Genomic DNA, 19,255 nt, shown 5'->3' with positions numbered 1-19,255 from the left:
TACTGCCCATACAACTGGAACCCAAACACAGTCAATTTAAGGGGGGAGCAGGGTGCTGCACTATTAAAAATTACATTTCTCTCTGTTCCACTGATAAGATTCCTTCTGTAAGTAGACAGTCACCAGTAAGAGTTTTGCCTCTGGTACAAGGACATAACTGGTGTCTTCAAGCTAATAACGAAACCTCACCCCAGTCCCAACCAACCAGAAATACTTCATAAATTCAATTACTTAAAATGGATTAATATTTGTTTCATCAACCAAACCACAGAGGAAGGTTTCTATTTCCACACATTTCTGGGAATAAGCCCTACAGAACAAAATGAGACACATAGCATTGTACGGTAAGTGATCATTTTGGATTTTTAGCTGTAGAATGGGAAAAGCCGAATGAGTACGTTGGGTTTGTGTTTTTTTAACTTAAGTGGCCTATTAAGTATCATGAAACCTTAGAACATCATCTTCACCCTTGCCAACTTCCATGACTAATTTTAGAGAGATGTGAAAACAATGTCAAGTAGCAATTTGCTCAAACTTCAATTAATCTTTCTTTGCTAACAGTACACTACTTGGCCATGAAAGCATCATGTTACAAGAAGCACTCAGTCACAACAGAACTGAAGTGATTTATTTAAAAACCTTCCCTGCTTGTATGCTACCACAAGAATGAGCTGTGCTAGTTAATATCGTATTGGCTAGACACACTTCGGGGCTGCATTGTTGCATTAGTTTTGCTGGTTGTAATGCTAGCACTTCTGTCCTGATTTTTAATGTTCCTTTTACACTGCAGGCTGTGTAATTGAACTGTGGCTTTTTGAATGACATACTGCTTTGCTGTGCTAAATTTTAAAGGGCAGAAAATATAAATATTAAAACAATAACAGTGGAATTTGAATTGCTTATTTCCCCCAACTTATGTGGTCCTTAAGCCTAAGGCCCCAAAAGTCTGGGGGGGGGGCACACATGAAAGAGAATGAACTTGAAGATGAATGAGAAATCGTTAGAAGTTCAACACTGATACAGACTTAATTGGCATTTTGTTCACCCAACAATTATGGAAATGGCTTCTACAGGGCCAGCACACCCATGAGGCAGAGTGAAGCAGACGTCTTAGGCAGTGCTTTTTTCTAGAAAAATAGGTGCCGGTATTCACCAGGAAGTTGTTAGAGTAAGTGCCACACTGTATAACAACAACAAAAAGAGGTGCCTGTACTGCATACCATTGAGTACCCCCTGAAAAAAACTGACACACCGGTCGGAGGTGGCAGAATTCCCTGAGATGGCACCACTGCAAGCACCCTGCCTGCCCCACCACAGCTAGAGTCGTAATGCAGGTATCAGCACTGATTTCCGCTGAATTTTTGCGAGATCTTGCCAAAAGTTCATGAGACTGTGTCAGAATCTGACATTAGAGCTGCTTTGTACCGCTACTGCACAACTTAGGGAAGAGAGGCTTTGGTGAAGGCGGCGTGGCACAGGAGCGCCACCATGTCATGGCCGCACCTCTCATTTCACCTCAAGTGTCAAAATGGGATGCACCGGCCCTGGACTTCTAGGTGTAGTTCAAAGATCACTCAACTAATTCAGTGAACTTTGTTAAACCAAACTACTTCATTCCAAGCACTTCACAGAAATATCAAAACTGTGTTTTCATGATTACATATGTTAAGGCATCATATTCTTAACAACTCTTAACTTGATTTGACTGGTTAAGAAAAGAATCCTCCATTATCATGAACACACAAATAATTAGTAGGGACCATGATTAGCATATAATGACAAAGACACTGGTATTTTATACTGAAAGTACTTTGTTATATGGTTCGTTATATTCTCAGCCTAAATGGGATCTGCCCTGTCTAAAAATACATCTCTAATATCCCTATATTTTCTTCAGACTAAACTACCAAATACAATAGCTATTATGTGTAACACAGGATATGCTTCCCCCTGCCCCCCCTCTACTGATAATTGAGAATGGATGCATATACAAAAACGAACAAATATCCAAATCAAATATGAGTTCATCACGTCACATGCTGATTTGTAGAGCGGTTATCGACAAGCTGCCTATGAAGTCACATAGCCTTTGTCACTAGAGGGAGTCCTGATCACATAGCATGTTCGGTAAGGCAAAACAAAACAAAAGGAATGAAAGGATGAGAAAACTGCCAGAAAAAAAGATTGCAGGCACCTTTGAATGTTTCTACAGATATCATCATAAGAAATGTTTAAACAAAACATGCCTGTTGAACACACACACAGACACACACACCCACCCACACCCACACACACCCAGCATGACTAAAAGTCAGGCGGGATGGAAGTTCTTGCCCAGGAACACCTGCAGGGCCACAGGTGAGTCACACCTGCTGTAAAGGCTGCAGAGACAAGGCAAAACAAACCATTACGTAGCAGACAAGTACAATACAGTAGTCTTTTGGTAGCTTTTCCTTTTTTTCTAAGCAGATAATTGATTCTACAAAATATAGTGGGAAAAGTTCTAAACTCTTTTCCCTGGGGGGTCATTCTGATTGATAGGAGGGAAAGATATTCCACAACAGATAATGGGTGTAATGAATAAAACAGTTTCCAATGTAAGTGCATGAAAAATACCGTATTTTTTGCACCATAACACTCACTTTTTTCCTCCTAGAAAGTAAGGGGAAATGTCTGTGCGTGTTATGGAGCGAATGCCTACGGATGGTGGGGGGATCTGCTGCAGTCATGAGCAGAGGATCCATGGTTCCCCTTCCTTCCCTCCTCCGTGGCTCGCTTTGAAACAGCAAAGCGGGAGAAGAGCCGCTGAGTGGGGAGGAGAGAGGGACAGAGAGCCTGCTTGCTTTAAAGGAGCAAAGCAGGAGAGGAGAGGAGCCACTTACACGAGTGTAAGCGGCTCCTGTCCGGTTGGCTCTTTTAAAGCAAGCAGGCTCTCTGTCCCTCTCTCCTCCCCACTCAGCTGGCTAAATAGCAGCAAAGTTTTTCAGTGAGCCGGGAGGAGGGAGAGAAGCAGAGCCTGCTTGCTTCTCCTCTTATACCCCTCTTCTGCATTATTAACAGCATCCTTCTCCACCCACCCCACGCGTGTTCCTTGTCCCTTGAGTGCTTTTCCTTCCCTCCCCACTTAAAACGTGGTTACAAAGCACGGATCCACATGGATCCTCAGGATTTTTGCACTGGGTCACCCCAAATTCACCATCAGATCACATAGCATGTCCATGGCTACAGCTTGCACCAAAAAAATCACGCACCCACTGTTGCCTGGGGCTGCAGTGGTGCAAAAACGTGGTTACAAAGCATGGATCCACATGGATCCTCAGGATTTTTGCATTGGGCTACCTCAAACTCACCGTCAGATCACATGTCTGTGGCCACAGCATGAACCACAAAAATCATACCTCCACTGTTTCGTTTAGAATATTTTTTTTCTTGTTTTCCTCCTCTAAAAACTATGTGCGTGTTATGGTCGGGTGCGTGTTATAGAGCGAAAAATACGGTAATTATGTGGGCAGTCCAAATGCATAAGATTTGAATGTTTAGCCAGCCTGACCCATTCCAGTGGCTGTTTCAATTTAAGGTCTCACATTAAATGCAAGGGAGCTTACTGGGAGATGCTGATACACGGAAAAACACTCACTCTGAAGACAATTTAAGACCTGCAGCACACAAACAACTGAACTTTACACAAGGGCAAAATTTTACAACTATAATTTGTATTGGCAAGGAGAGAACGAGGAAATGGGGTAATGTTTGGCTTGGCATTCCTTATGGTTATGCATGAGCAAAAGTCTATTTAAACCTTGCGAGCAAATCATTGTAACATTGCAATGTGGCAATGCTGCTGACTCATTAATTCTACCTAACAACCTAAGGCTGTTAACACTTTTGTTATCCCAATGAAGTCAGCATAAATAGCCTTTTAATAATCTTCCAAGGTTACTTAATGTGCTACCAACCAATGTATACTCAGTACAACCTATTTTCTTTGAACCAAAGCAGAAAGTTTAATTTCAGTTTGCCGAACTTATAGCATTCAGCCCAGGAGCAGATCTGCAGGTAGAAATATGAAATGCATCCTGGAAGATTATGCTGTGAAACAACCCAGACACTGAAACCAGTAAGTTACTTAGGCCCTCCAGATGTTTTTAGACCCCAACTTCCATCATCCCCCAACCACTGACCATGCTGACTAAAGTAGATGGGGGTTGGAGTCAGTCCAACAACATGTGGAGGACCAAAACACCCCTCACCCTGTACGATACAACCTCATATTGTTAAATAAGAAAGTGGAGGTAAAGCTCAATGGTTCAGTCTGATCTCACCACAATTCCCAGCTCTGCCTGTGTCAGTCAGAAGGCATTTCAAGAAACAATGCCCTCAGCTATTCTCTGCAGTATAATTGCGCAGATACTGATAAAATGAAAGCAAATCAAACAAGGCCTGACGGACAGACAGACTTTTGTTACTGGTGCGCATCCACATTATACAAAGAATAGAATGAGTCATGCCTATTGGGCAAAAAGAGTTTAGGGGATAGATGCCAGAAAGGTCACAGTGCCCTACACCAGCATATTCAAAATAGTATGAAGACTGTTGTGCACCTTCACTGGCTGGCACATGTCAGCTTTCGAACCAAATCGTTACTAAAAACAGTCCTCTTAGAGGAGAAACACTACAGGTTTCTGGTTAAAAAAAGGACTGAAGAACACATACAAACAGCCAGCTACTCAGAAATGCCAGTTTATTTGCATATACACTAATTCACTTAAACATAAGCATGAATGCACCTTTTTGTGTACACTGCATGAGTGCACTGTCTGGCAGCCAACCACCTGCCCAACCTTTCTTTACCAAATCTGAACATATTATTAAATGGCAAAGCAGGCAGCATTTTAAGTGGCCAATTTAGAACCAGCTTGTTTTTTCTAAGCATTTTAAAGAAAAATAGTGACCCAAAACTTGAGGTTGGACATGTGCACAGTAAGAGTCAACTGCCAAAAAACTTTTTAGGCTGGTATCAAAACGGCCAGTTCGAAGCCAGCTCATCAGTACTGAGTACATTTGTCACCCACAGACAGTTAGGAAAGGAAACCCGGCACTTTCATGAATCATTTGAAATGGACTGTTGCATTTATGTCTATTAGCCAGTCTTCCTTTAGCGGCAAATTCTAAAGCCCCACATGCTGCAAATTCTGTAAACCCTTCCTCATTACCAAAAAACGATGCATTTTTAAAGGAACTTAGGCCTTTGCCAGCACATGGGCACTCCGAGATTTTTTTCTTCTCAGGTGCTATACAAAAACACAGGGCAAATGTAGTCTAGTAAAAGTTCTTTGACTGCAATACTTCTAACCATGTCTAACTGAACAAAGCTACATACAACGCAGCAATGGGCTATGAACACATTATGTAATGCAATACTGTATTAATAAACAATCCATGTACTCCTGCCAGCACACTTCAGGGTAGGTCCCCTTTAAAGATGATGACTCATGTGTACAGCTAAAACTAGGTCATCAGGAACAGCAGTCTTGAGCCAAGGAACCAGTTGGGTGAGGGGAACACCACACACACACACACACACACACACACACACTATAACCCAAGAGGTGGGAACACATTATGTTGCCAGGAAACACAAATAAGGAAAGGCCTCACTTCATTCAGAATTTCTCACAGACTAGTGAATAGCAAAAGAGCCCAGTATACTTTCTAGCAACATGCACAATATGAATATAATGTAATTGTCCATTTCCTGATGTCTTATCTATATTATGATGGTGATGTTTTTACTTGTGCAGATATTTTATAACTTTGCAGGTCTAGAGTGTGTGTGGGGGGGGACATTCTGTTGACTCCGCAAGACTTTGCCAGAGCCCAGGCTTCCATCCATACCAACATGCTTTAGAGGGAAGATAGCAAAATAGACTGTTGTAACGTACAGAGTTCAGTCTCCACTGCAACTGTGGCTTGCGGATGCCTTTCTGCTGAATCTGCAGATTGCTAAGAGCCACAGTGATGAACTATAATGTGGAAGGTAGCCATTCAGCCAAAAGCTGTCATTTTCCCAAGCTTATCCTATGTAGAAGTCTTTAATCATCTGCTAAGATAAAAGCAAGATCCATTTCCTGAACTTGGCAAGCAAAAAAATGTGAACGTGCTCATTTCAAACCCATTAAATGCAACAATTATAATATTTCAGATTTTCATTTTTTAAAGGCAAAATAAACAAAGTTTTTGCTATCTTTCAGTTCACATATTAAAATTATTTAACAAATATTTTGCACTCCTTGTGGTTCAAGTGAGCTCAGGGGCATATCTTTATAGGCACAACTTGCATATGGAGCATCTGCATATGCTTTTCAAAGTTCCCAGTGCAAGGTCATGATGTTGTATTGAAGTTCACATCAAGTTTGATGAAATTTACTAAATAATTCAGAGGGGGCCAATTAGAATATGCAAAGCATGAGACTCTTCATCTCAGGGTCGTGGGTTTAAGCCCCACATTGGGCAAAAGATTCCTGCATTGCAGGGGATTGGACTAGATGACCCTGATGGTCCCTTCCAACTCTACAATTTGATGATTCTATAATCCTCCTAAGATGTATAAGTAAATATAGCTCAAGTCATTAGATGGTACAATGCAGGCAGAGGCAGAGCTAGCTGCTCCAGCACCCAGAGCAGGGGTGGGGCTAGCTGCCTGTGGGGGGGTGCCGCCGCCGGGCATCCCGGGGGGTGCACTGGCAGTGGTGTGTGTCCCGGGGGGGGTGCCGCCTGCAGCAATGCCACCCCCCTCAGGGATGGCACTCGGGGTGGATCATCCCAACCACCCCCACCTTTCTCCACTACTGAACACAGGTATGAGCATATATCTTGGCCGTGGCATTTGTCATTTCCCATGCAATTGTAAATGGTTGTTGTATTTACTATATGCATGAACATCAGCTGATTCACAACAGCTGTCAGCTTAGAAATTTGTGGTCACAAATTTTCAAAGTCCAGTTAGGTACCACAGCTCTCTGCTGCAATCATGTCTATAAGGTTACCAGATTTTGTTCAATGAATCCGGGGACACTTTTCAACTTCAATGGATTTTGTATGGGGACGGATTTGTAAATCCGGGGACTGTCCCCGGGAAATGGGGATGTCTGGTAACCTTATTCTAGAACACTTTGGTGTAGCTTTCCACACAAATGGTCAACAGATGTAATATGTCTCAGGAATAAAACCACTCTTGACTTTTGTACTGTACAGTACTTTCTGCTAAAGAGATTCCTAGTCAGATTAACAACCATCTCTTCTACAGGTCAGAAAATTCCACACACACTCTTCAGAGGTGCAATAGAGGTGAATCATTTACCATGAGATACATGTTTAGAGGATTCTTACAGGTGTTATAGTGCCACAGTCTCCTTTGCCCAGTATTTAATAGCAGTTTTGGAAACCGACACTTAAAATAAGTAAAAAATGGAGTTTGCATTTTCTGTGGAAATTCCACCGTTGCTGGCGCAATCTTAAAAGCAAAACAAAGCCTAAACAAACAACAGCTTTGGCAATAGTGACATTCCTTTGATTAGGCTGAATGCTCAACTCCTTCAAAATAAAAACTATTAGAAAAATATTTATTTTTACAAAGGGTCAAAGGAAAAATATAATTTTTCCAGAGGGAAGCCAGATGTTTAGTTTCTCCTCCTCCAAAAGCGATACTTTTGCTGATAAATAGCATTTAGTCACTGTTTTTAAAAAGGTTCGTGTTTCATTTCCTCTACTTTAAAGGTCCACATCACAACATTTAAGCCAAGTATTCCATGCATGTTGAAATCGTTCCATGTACTTTTGTGGGAGAAACAGAGACAAGAAGCATTTTCCTAGTACAAGTATAGATGTTAAGGCATTCAGATATAAAATGCTGCTGCTCAACAAGTCATTATTAATTTCAGTAGCTAGTAGTACTACCTGGTTCGTACTTGTTTCCATCAGCAGCCCAGTATATGCTTTGGTATACTTGTACAGGTTCTAGGTTACCCCACTCATCTCAGTAGAGGTAGCAGCTCTGCTTATTCTATTCTAATGAACAGCAAAGACCTTGGAAGTGAGGGGGACTTTGTGGGTGCACATCTAAGACCCTGCAAAGGGTTTGGTAGAGATGCCAATAATTGCCTGTGATTTGGAGTTGTGCGTACCCTGTTTTTGTGAAAAAGTGTCCCAGAAAATGCAGCAGAAAAACATTAAGAGAGCTAGAAGATAAACATGAAACTTCTGGGTCTTGTGGGTACTGAAACATGATAGATCTTAAAGGGGAAGAGGAAGAGACATTTTCTGCAGAAAAAAAGAACACCTCCTTGGTTCTCCTAAGTCTGTATTTCACTTTGTAACACACATGCTTTTCAATGAGGAATGCAATGCAAATTTACATCATTTTCAATACATCCATATCTCACAGTGAAGCTTAGCCTATATGGTTTTTATATGAGCTTCAAGAACAGAACAGTATATGATTTTAAAGTCAATCAGTTCTTGTTTAAGCACTTGTGGATCCAGTCACCAATCTGAGGATTTAAAAATGCACACTCAGGTCATATCCACACCAGAGATTTAAAGCACATGACTTCCCCCAAAGAAGCATGGAAACTGTTGTTAAGGAGGCTGGGAATTGTATCTCTCTGAGGGATAAACTACAGTTCCCAGGATTCTTTGGGGGAAGCCATGTGCTTTAAATCTCTGGTGCGGCTATGACCTCACACTCAAAACATGAATGCACAAGAAATATTCAGATCTGCATGGCAATTCAAACCACTCCATGGATATTTGTGGATATCCAAAGATGCAGGAAGAGCTTTTGTGTGTGGACAATTTATTTATTTTTTATATATATTTATACTGCATCAGACCAACACGGCTACCTACCTGAACCTATCCCTAGATCAGGTGGAGAGTTAGGAGAAAGCGCTATTAAAAGATAAATCCTGTCCTACAGAAATTTGCTTTTAAAAAGCTTCACACATTTACAGTGGTACCTCGGGTTAAGTATTTAATTCGTTCCAGAGGTCTGTTCTTAACCTGAAACTGTTCTTAACCTGAAGCACCACTTTAGCTAATGGGGCCTCCTGCTGCCACCGTGCCGCCGGAGCACGATTTCTGTTCTCATCCTGAAGCAAAGTTCTTAACCCGAGGTACTATTTCTGAGTTAGCGGAGTCTGTAACCTGAAGCGTATGTAACCTGAGGTACCACTGTAATTTAACTCAAATGCAAAAAGCATTTCTTAAGGCACACAAAATGCTGCTACCACTAATAGAGAGCAGGCAGTTACTGAATCAAACTACGAAAAGCAGGTTACACTGTTTCTATACATGCATAAAACTGCTACGTTCAAAGGGGGCAGGAAAACTTGTAAGATCCAAAACTTGAAGGAAGTTAATTTTGAAAGCTATCTTGTGCACATGAACATAAACACACAATTGGCAAAAATAAAAATATACTTGATGAGATGAACACAATGGAATGTTAGATGCCCTTGTCCAGCTGGATCTCAATTCTGTTGGTTTAACCTGCACTGTTTGGCTGGCGCCATAAACAATATTTAGATATAACTTCATGCTTCCCAACAGATGCTACTTTCCATTTGACTATTTTCAGTTAAGGAAGTGCAAGGAAGATTATAAAAATCAATAAAGAACTTATGCAAGTTTACACATAAGGCAAGCAAGTCATGCTCAGTGCACATCTAGACAAATTTACAAATATCCCTATTGTTGTGGATTAGGCTGCAATCCTTACCCCACTTTCCAGTGAGTAAGTAGGATTTAAGTCTGAACAGACATTGCTAGGACTCTGCATCAAAGGCTTTTGAAGAAGAAGAGAAGTACAATTACTGCACAGAACTACAACTCAAAAATGCAGACTATGCAACTGTAACTCCAGAAGATGCTTTCAGTGATCCACATGATACAATATACAATTTTGTGACTAGCTTGAGGGAAATGGGGATGGGGTTAAGTAATTAATTTATGACTGTAGCCATATCTGTAACTGTTATAACAAAGCAAACATATGCCTCCATTTCACCTTTGCTGTGTGGGTAGGGGGATATTGAAGACAGCTTCACCAGCATACAGGATACTTAACACAAAACAACAGATGTGCAATAATCACAAATGTCCATTCATTTCCTTTATGTCAGCAAATACAAGCAGCTGCTAATTAAGAATCTCTATCTATTGGATACAAAAGGAAGTTTACACATTTCCCTGGTCATTTTGAAATAGAAGATGTAGACAATAGAAAATGTCACAGGAAGAGAGCAATCTGCTTCCCTGCAACAACCATGTCTTAGCGAAGTTATCTTTTTCCTTAAAACTGTTTTACACTGACTAAGAAAGAACAACTACAATAAAATACTAACTGCAAAAATGTAAGATAAGAACAGTTAGGAGCTGTACAATTCCGTCTTGCCTTCCTAAAACTATGTGGGGTTCCCAGAAGGTCTCCCACACAGACAATGGCAGGATTCCAGATCTGCTTAGCTTCAACAAGGTGACTGCATTGTATCTTCACAGACCATGGCAATAGATTTCAGCTCAGGGGTTGGAATTCTAAGCTCCTGAAAAGAGCAGGTGGCTGTTGGATGCTGTGGACCATAGTTGGAGGCCTCCTCAGAGAGGCTACAAGTTCTACCATGGTTGCTGATCTGCCTCGTGTCCTAAGGTCAAAAAGTGGGTGTTCCAGGGGAATGACAGGGAGGATTAGGGGATGCTTTGGATCTGCTGAATCCATAGGCCCCTCATCCCCCAAGCATGCTTATGGAATAGGCGATGGGGGGCTATGCCAGCCTTGGAGCTGGTGTGGCTATTTTCCCTGCCACTGGAACAAAAAAATTAAAATTAACCCAACATTTAAAAGAAGAACTAGCAACAAAAAGGCAAGGGGCTAGAAAAAGCCACATATAGATACCAATTCTGTCCTGGCCCCAGCAGGGCTTTGGAACTGACAGCCCATTGGGTCAGACTCCTTTCCATTCCCCAACCTCTGAAGGACTGCTGTATCCAAAACTTCAATAATTTCCCACAGAAATAAAGTGAGACTTAAGGTGTTGGCCTTTCTGTTTGTACTCAGCAGCTGGCTGCGATCCAGATATATGGCATGTCCTGTGGTCTATTTTGCCTTTTCTTTTCTTTTTAACTAGTATGTCAGGCTATGGCATGTCAAGCTATGCCCTACTACAAAAGCCTATTGAACTAATAGTTTTTTAAAAAACAACAACAACAGTGGGCACTTCAGTTTAGGAATCCAACAGCTTATGAAGCTCTGGCCCATTTTGGGCCAGGGCAGCCAAGACCTTCTCAGAATATACACACTGTATATACACACCATAGCTATATTTTTAATAATCCGTTTTCTACTTCTAAACCACTTAGGGAGCCATTTTGGCAAGCAAGTGCTTTACTAATTAGAAGAATAAAATCAGAAAGGCTTAATTAACCACAGTTTCCCATTTCTCCAAACCAGGAAACTATAACCACCAGCTTCAGAACAAACCATGATCTTAAGCCACAGTTTGAAATTTTAAGATTCTGGCTTGTTTCAAAGTTGGTCACCATAGTCATCTTGTTCAGCAGAAATGGGAAACCACAATTTATTTCTTGTATTATTGAAGTGCACCATGAAGAGAACAGCAAAGGGTTTGGGTGCATGGGCAAAGGGTTTGATGTTTATGTCAGTTTAACAAGCCATGGATACAAGAATCCAATTGCTTCTGTCAGCATCAGTTGCTGACAATTGCTTCTATCAGAAGATAGTTGGAATGACCCAACATTAGGAACCCCAAAACTGAGTAGTGTTTGCCTCTGTGGAGCTATGTATTATTTTCCAAAGCAAATATTCACTTACAAAGGCAGTCATGATTTCTTTCGTCCATATTTGGTACAAGAAAAATATAATTTTAAAACCCACCAGAATTCTAGTTTGGCATGTTTTCTAACAGGAATTTGACTGAATAATTGTGCCTAATATTGTAGCTCTACTCATAATTACAATTCAAATTAAAACCACTGAAAGATCTGTAACAACCACAGAGAAAAATCCATTTTACTCAAAATGCAACTGATTTTTTATTTACTTCCACAGAAAGAAGCCAGATTTATTTATTTATTTTTTAAAAGGGCAATTTAAGGTTGGTAGTAAATGCTTTGCCACAAGCATTCTTTAACATTTCCAGCTATTTTGGGGGGCGGTGCTTTTCAGCAGAAAGCTACTGGTTTTCCAGCATATTATTAATTCAGTTATGCAGAGATGCCCATCACTTACCAAAGATAAGCAAAAAGCCTATTTTTTATATAAATATTTCATTTTGAGAATGCATGTGTCTGTTTTGTCCAATATATGCATGTTAATCAATGCTATACATAATTTACTGAAGCTTTTCTAACTCAGTTCTAAAGTCAATAGGGGTGAGGCAACTGGTGTTGCCCCCGAAATCAACAGAAGAGAAATTTATTATTGCAGGCAACTCCCAGTTTACATTCTAAGGCATCCGCATTTAAGTGAAATCACATATATTTGAAACGCTATTGAAAAAGTCTGCAAACACCCTGTTCTGCCCTTGCCCCACCCCTTTTTGTGGCATTTTCAGGCTACTTCCAGGTTTGGCGTGATGCATGTGTGTGCAGTCACACACATATCAGACACCCCAAAAATAGTTGCTGCCTGTACAAGTCTGTGTCTGGTATAAAGTTGTGACATCAATCGGGATGTAGCTTTGAAATGAAGGAGTACTGGAAATGGAGAAAGTGTGTAACTCCACTGTCCACTCACATCTGTTAGGAGCGGTCTAAGGCTCCTTAAGGCACAATGCGCGCGCGCACGCACACACACACACACTCACCATCAACCCAAACATTATGGGACTCCCTACTAAGTTGTCTGTTAAACCTGAGATTACTAATTTCAAGCTCCACACAGGAATTATATTTAAAGATTATATTTAGCTCTATGGTATGGCTGTAAAACACAGGATTCCCCCATGTCTACTGCTCTGGAATTTTGTATAAGGGGTAGTCTATAAGTAAAAGTAAATAAATAAATAAATATGGAAAGCACAGTTCCCATCAGCCATAACCAGGCTGTAATTAAAATACACTTCCTGAGAAATTACAAATATTGGTTTGGATCCAGAGAAGGGCTCCTTTCATTTCTACAAGAAGTTGTGACTCAGTAGAAGCTGCTACTCATGTATGGGGGGAAAGAAGCTGAGTTTTAACCAATTCCCTCTTCCCCAGCAGTCCCCAGCACCATCTCCCATGCTCTTACAAAGGGTCCTTCAATCTTCTGGAGAAGGTTTTCAGAGACTGCAGGGGAAATCAGCAAAAACCCCTTCCTTGCCCCTTTCTTTGAGCTGAACTGTGCTCATGTGAACTGCGGACCCATAATGCTTAAGGGTACGCAGCAGCAACCTTAGATGGTAAAGTAAAATACTGTCAAATAATTAGCATAAAAACAACAAGTTGTAAATGTATTTAATTTACACCACACTGTAGTAAAATAAAGTGGTTGGAGAGATGTGGATATTATTAAGTGTATTATTTCTGCAGAACTCCTAGTTAAAGGTTTCAGAACTTCCTTGAAATGTGTGATTAATTACAATGATAATCCTTCTCATCCAAAGGATAGTACGACTCCACTAATTCTCACCAGATGTAAGTTATGGAAGGCATTAATTTAACTTCGGCACCACCAAAAATCTGGGAATGAAAATGCTTATAACTAAGGCTGTAAACATAGTTGAATTCTCACTTTCATTATTAAAACCATTATGACAGACTTAAAAAGAACCTGCAACGCCATGATATATTTTAGTTCTCAACACATTTTTAAGTCATGAGAAGGCCTAATGGCAAATGCGTTACAGCCAGGGTTCGAAATTAGCAGGGTGCCAGGCACATTTTGCACCTAAAGATTCTCCATTTGTGGAAAGTCCAAAAATCTGGGTGCCATTTTTTTGCGCCTGGCTGACACTCAAGAATTACTGAAATGAATGTGCTTTGAAGCCTTAACAATAAAGTGTACAGTGTTTTGAAAACTGAAGTATGGTACCAATATTTTTATTATAAACACCAAATTAAACATGTATTAACAATTTCTGGGAGAAAATGTGATATTAACAATGTGTCTCTAATGTGAATTGCATATTAATTCATGCTTATCAAAATAATAAATAAAAAGTGATGACCCCACCCCCCACAAATGGTGGCTAGACATTCTGTTTTGGCGCCTACAACCCAGATTCCAGGAGCCACTTGGCTCCTAGCTTTTCTGTCCCAGTTTCTAACACTGGTTACAGCTTCTGCTGAAGAACAGGTTCCAACTATAAGAACAGCTAATAAGGGGGAAAGAGGCGGTTTATGCCCATATGTCTTCCACTGGAATAGCTGTAAGAAGGTCATATGAAGGACAGATTAAGATGGAATGTAGGTGCTCCCCTAGAAATGCTGCTGTACAGTGGTACCTCGGGTTACAGACGCTTCAGGTTACAGACTCCGCTAATCCAGAAATAGTACCTTGGGTTAAAAACTTTGCTTCAGGATGAGAACAGAAATAGTGCGGTGGCGGCACGGCAGCAGCGGGAGTCCCCATTAGTTCAAGTGGTACCTCAGGTTAAGAAGAGTTTCAGGTTAAGAACGGACCTCCGGAACAAATTAAGTTCTTAACCAGAGGTATCACTGTAATCCAAGAGAGGATTATAAATCTACCATCACAACTACACTTAGGCCTGGTTTGGAAGTGACACCAAACCATGGTTTGACTCACTGCTATGGATATGAGTAGCAACAAGTCTCAGCAGTTCTAAGGATACTGGAAGCGTCCACCTTTAAACTAAAGTTTCTCATTATGTCCAACCTGGAGGAACTCTGGTAAAAACTATCCTTTGTTTAAAAGCCAGAAGCTCAAGCCACTGATCCTGGCTTATTTCACAGGTGTGCTGAATGAGGAGTACATGAAGCACATAATACTAAACCATGGCTTAGATTTATATATGAAAAAGGACCACTCTATTCAGGGGAAGGAACTTCTACAAATTTATTTCTGAGCAAATGTGTAGAACAATGGGCTTTGAACAATGGGGTAGTGGGACAAATCTGGCAATGACAACATTGTCTTCTTGTAGGAAAAAAGTGAGCTTTGACAGAAAAACATGTGAGAGCAAGATCTAGGGGTTCTGATATAAAACTATTTGGCAATTGGCATTGACATCTCAAGCTCCTTGACAACTGTGAACCTAACAGAACACAGTTTGAAGATACCTATACAAATGGTGTGTGATATCCTACCAACTAAACAAGATATATAATTTGGTTAAAGATGCTTGTTGAAGACATGGGGAAACATGGTGCCAACTTAATTAATCTCTTCCAATAATGCAAAAACATTAAGAAATTTTTGAACATAATCTGGTTCCAATTATGGAATGAAAGATCCCAGAAGACCCTTTGATGAACTATTTGGAGAGGATTGTCAAAAATAAGCTATTGAAATATTTTATTAAAATCAGCAATAAAATATATAGTCCATTGTGGGAGCTATGTATGCTATGTTTTTTTAGCTTTTTTGGTTGGAGAGGCAGAAGAGAGATCTGGAGCTAATCGCAGATCACTATATTTCCAACCCATTAAAACAAAAGAGGTTTCCCCTTTCCTAAATTAGGCAAATTCTCTAATATGCAGTTACTTACCCCATATGGATTTGCATGTATATGTGCAGGTTAACTCAGTTTGTGGCTCATGGGTTTTAATACTGAGGAGAAGGGGGACTCTTGTAAATATGAATGTGAATTTGATTTGTCCCTGAGCCACAGCGTTTGTAACTTGGCTCTGACTGATTCTAGTAAAAAACAAAAGTAGATCCAAAGCCTGAACATGCCCAACGTAATGCATTGAGATGGTTATTTCCTGCATTTAGCTGTTTCCTAGGGCCACAATATCTACAGGAAGCATCAGTACTTGAACTAGGATCCCAAGAGAGATGTAGATATAGAGGTTCTCATTAGTCACAAAGGGCTGCCTTTAAAAGAAAGGCTTCACGTGCGTTTTGAACCCCATATACCACATTGCCAAAATAACATAGTTTCTTTTAAAGGCAGCAACTTTTAAGAAACAAGACTCTAGTGTTTCCTGCCCCCCTTCAGTCTTCCAAGTCACTTTTCAAGGTAAGGCCCTGGATAAAGAAAAAACGTTTTTAGTAGAACACTAAAAGGTGTGTTCATATACTTGGAGTGGAAACTCTGTGCATCCAGCTGCAATTGATTTCCTGCATGGCAAAATACTGCAGGCATTTTACTAGATGGGAACATTACAAAGGCTTCCTACACATCACTAGGTTTTCAAACCAGGAAGGTATTCCCACATGGCCATTCCTTTGTCAGAATAAACAGCCTCTACTGATCTTTCACTGTATATGGTTTGCTTCTTCCCAAACCATAAAAAAGTGGTTTCAAAACACCCAATGACATGAAATATTCTCCTCTTTTGAAGGAAACAGTAAATTACAGTATTTAGGTATTTCTTCTTTCCTCTCACCAGAAAGCTATACAACACCTAGCAACAACACATCCTTTCATACTTCTTTAAAAAAAAGACCTAGCCAAAACCATCAACGCTACAGCAAAAGCAAGCCATGGGAGAATTTCAATGAAACACACTATTAAGACTTTCTGGAGTATTTATACTTCTAATTTCATACATGGGGGGAAAACTCTCTGTACATGTATATAGTGAAGAAGGACAATTCTCCAGGAAAGAAAGAGAGCATAAGGTGAACCCAGCACCAATGGTGCCCATGCCTCTGGGAAGTACACAAGCAAGTTATCTATGCACAGTCCTCCTTCCTTTTTTGCAATAAGCAGGAAAACTTTCTGAGACCTTTAGAAATTCCCTTCTCCAAGGTGCCTCCTTGAATGGAATGGGCCATCTGTGCCTCAGCTTTTCTCCATGAGCTTTGCTACCACTGAGAATGTAGCATACTCACTCACAGTATTTAATTCACATTTACAATTTGGAATTTATAGCTATATACTTTCACAAAAGGCATTAGTCAATCTGAAAGCACAGGAACTGGCAGTGTGTATTATCTGGGAGCTGAAGATCAATACTAGAATTTAAAGTGGACGAGAAGCCCAATACCAGTGTCTAGATGTCTTTTTTTAAAAAAAAAGAACTTATAAACAAAAAATAAATTTAAACACAAGAGACAGAGCTGTTTAAAATATAAGTTGGCAAATGGTTATCTGGTAACGTCCAAGTAGTCAATGCAGAACTTTTGGCATCTCATGCTTCACTCGCAAAGAACCAGAGATGTGAAAAAATAAATTCTACTGTCAAACATGTGGCAATTCAAATCTTTTATTTCTTGGCTGCTAGCAATCATGTTACTTCCTAAAGAAAAGGGTGTTCAAAAGGTTCAGCAGCCCAGTTCCCAAGCTGACCTAAAGTTAAAGGCCCCACTGAAAAGAACGGGGCTTACAACAGTGGGATGTGTTCATGACGCCAACAGCAAGTTCAAGTTGAAGCACAAGGCAGAGTTCACACTAACGCATCCTCAATCAAAGGCATATGTTGCACTCCTCCTATTGTGGCAATGAGGGCCAAAACTGTGGACTGTACATTTCATGTTTGCCAAAAGGAATGTACATTTTTTAAAAACTTCATCAGAAGTCATTCAATCCCAGACTGCCATAATTTCCTCCCTTCATGACCTAAAAAGTAATCAAGCCAAGACCTCCCAAAAAACCATCATATGTTTTCTGAATCCTAGCCAATTTACAATATCTTCCTGAATCCGAAACCTCTCCTAACAGATGTGATGTCAGTGTATCAAATCAGCATTCCAATCTAGTTTCTGGCTATAGTATACCAATATAAAACTGTTTCAACATTTGGTTTCGATTGAACAATTGAAGCAAGCCTGTAATGAGCTCTGAAGTACAACATCGTCTCCCCGTTTACCAATAAAATATGCATTCACTGAAGCTTTTGTCATGAATTAAAATTGGCAAAAAGGGACATATCCAAAAGATACAGCTACATTCATTTGCAATAAGAATTACTTGAAAACGGCAGCTATTAATGGTATAGCTATCAACGGTTTCCATTAATGACTTTTTCCCTGCAGCGAGCCAGAGAAGGATGGCTCAAAAGGCAAAGTATATTGCTTTTGCTTACAACGGGACACTAGGATTTCCCAGGTTAGGGGTGGGTAGAAGCACTTTGTGGTGATTCTACCTTACTTGGGTGGTCATTTCCAGAGGGTGATGCTTGGGGAGTGCTCTTTGGCCCCATGGAACCTTCAATGTGGGGTTCCTCAGCATTCGATTTTATCCCTCATGTTATTTAACATCTACATGAAACCTCTGAGTTCATCCAGAGTTTTGGAGTCCATGGTCAGCAATTTGTTGAGGACACACAGCTCTACTTCTCCTTTACATATGCAGGTGTTGAAGTGGGTGTGCTGGACCATTGTCTTGCCTCAGTAATGGACTGGATGAGAGCCAATGAACTGAAGCTCAATCCTCTACCTTAGGGTAGTTCCCTAAACCAGATGGATGGGAGGTTGCCTGCTTTGATGGGGTTACACTCCCTCTGAAGGAGCGGGTGGTGCACAGCTTGAAGGCACTTCTGGATCCATTGCTGTTACTTGAAGCTCAGGTGGCACCTTGGTGGCACAGAGTGCTTTCCATTAGCTTTGGCTGGTGGCCCAGTTGCGCCCCTATCTGGATAGGGATAGCATAACTTCTGTTGTCTATCCTCTGGTAACCTCTAGGTTAGATTACTGCAATGCATTGTATGTGGGGGCTGCCTCTGAAGATGGTTCAGAAACTTCAACTGGTGCAGAATTCAGTGGCCAGGTTGCGATGATTTGAGCATGTGGTGGCAATCCTGGCCCAATTGCACTGGCTGCCAATTAGTTTCTGGGCCCAATTCAAAGTGCTGTGTTTGATCTATAAAGCCTCAACCTGCTCACAGCTGTAGTACTCCAAGGACTACAACTCTCCATATGAACCACCTCAAGACCCTGTGATCATCATCCAACACTCTTCTACGTGTGCCTCCTCCACGAGAGGTCTGGAGGGCAGCAACATGAGAGCAGGCTTTTCTGTGCTGGTTCTCCACTTGTGGAAGGCTTTCCCAAGGGAGGTCTGCCTGGCATCTTCATTACATATATTTAGGCACCAGGCAAAAAATGTCCTCCGTTGGACCTAGTGGCTGC

The 19,255-nt window shown here is 40.8% G+C and overlaps 1 protein-coding gene across 4 annotated transcripts in view; it reads right to left on the bottom strand.

Annotated features, from left to right (window-relative positions):
• The window catches only part of LOC308473089 (pleckstrin homology domain-containing family G member 1-like), a 103,742-nt gene that overhangs the window by 74,812 nt on the left and 9,675 nt on the right, over positions 1-19,255 (bottom strand). The window lies entirely within an intron of this gene.

This window comes from Podarcis pityusensis (assembly GCF_964106645.2).
Source record: "Podarcis pityusensis genome assembly, chromosome: 3".
NCBI classification, from domain to species: domain Eukaryota; kingdom Metazoa; phylum Chordata; class Lepidosauria; order Squamata; family Lacertidae; genus Podarcis; species Podarcis pityusensis.
This window is presented reverse-complemented; position numbering and strand designations above follow the sequence as displayed.